This window comes from Brassica oleracea, chromosome C4, assembly GCF_000695525.1.
Source record: "Brassica oleracea var. oleracea cultivar TO1000 chromosome C4, BOL, whole genome shotgun sequence".
NCBI classification, from domain to species: domain Eukaryota; kingdom Viridiplantae; phylum Streptophyta; class Magnoliopsida; order Brassicales; family Brassicaceae; genus Brassica; species Brassica oleracea.
In genome coordinates, this window is record NC_027751.1 from 18252112 (window position 1) to 18253600 (window position 1489).

Genomic DNA, 1489 nt, shown 5'->3' on the forward strand with positions numbered 1-1489 from the left:
GTAAAAGTAATCTTTACGAAGAATACTTTTCGTAAAAATGTTCATGTTAATTTTTACGGATATTTGGATGTTAACTTCGTCGTGTCCGTTTTTGACCCCAACAGTTAGCCCCCAGCCCGTTAGAATCGTGGATTGCGACGAGATTCTAGCGTGCGGTTTGGCGAGTTAGGCAAGATAGGCGTGTTGGACGAAGTTTACATCCGAATATTCGTAGACAAATAGTAACTTTTCATGCCTATAAGAAGGAGGGTAACTTCTCCCAAAATTTTTCACTTACTTATTTTCATAAGAAGTTCCTTGAGAGAAAATTCCCTTTCCCTCTTCTTTTTTTTTTCTAAGTTTAAAAGATGTCTAGCAGAAAAAAGGCTTCGAAAAAAGGTACCTCCCGCAGTTCTTCGTCCGAAGAGGTTCATGACGAAATCCTCGTCCCGAAGGCTGAGTTCGCGCCCTACTCGATAGATCCTGCTAATGGTGAGGCGTACTGGATAGCGAGATATGGTGCGATTACTCCCCCTAGTGAGAAGTCATTTCCTGTCATGAACCAGCGTCCGGTCGAACGAGGCGCGCCGAGTAGAAGCATTGGTGAATTTCTCAAGACCGTTCGAGCGTTCTGTCGGATTTCAGACGCGGTAGAGTTTCAAATTCCTTGTCGAGGGGAAAGTACTGATAACCCCCCGGAGGGTTACTTTACTTGCTACGAATCATTCTTGGTGCGCTGTCGTCTGTGATTTCCGATTCCTGAAATCATAGTCCGTGTGTTGGACAATTTCGAGGTATCGATAAGCCATCTGAATCCCACCAGCTTCCAGCATCTCATCGGCATCGTGATCCTGAGCTACGAGCATGGTCTCTTCCTTACCGCTGACCATTTTGAAGCGATCTTTAGGCTGCAACTTGTCTCGAAGCCGCACCTCTACCGGTTGGTCCCTCAGACATATATGACGGTTATTAAGGGGCTTATTTCCAACTTTAACTCATGGTCGAAGTTCTTCTTCTTCGTCCGTATAAACGCTGCATCTGTCGAAGAGAATTTCATCCCATTGTTCTGGAGCAAGCCGAATGGCAGTCCCTTCATCAACCCGCTTCCCCCATTTCCCAAAGATGTGATCGAAGTGAGGGATCTCCTTAGGAATGGTCCATTCTTCCGGACTTTCTTCACGCCAAGGAGAGTTCGCAGGGCGTTGAGACTCGTGCATCCCAACCTTGGAACGGGCGTTCAAGCGGATAGTGATTCTGAGCCCGATGATCTTGCTCCTCGCGATGTTCCCGCGGTGGAGGCGAACGTGAGGTCCTATAAGGGTAAAGGCATTGATCTTGGGGATATAGAGTTTTCCGTGGATGACTCTATTCTTCCATGATGGGATCCAGACCTTGCTTTTGGTGACGGTAGTGGTTCAAGCGAGGCGCCTATCCCAGATTTTGACGACTTCTTTGCTGGCTTACACTCGAGTTTCGATCCTCCTCCGTCCCTGGTCGAAACGGGAAGGTC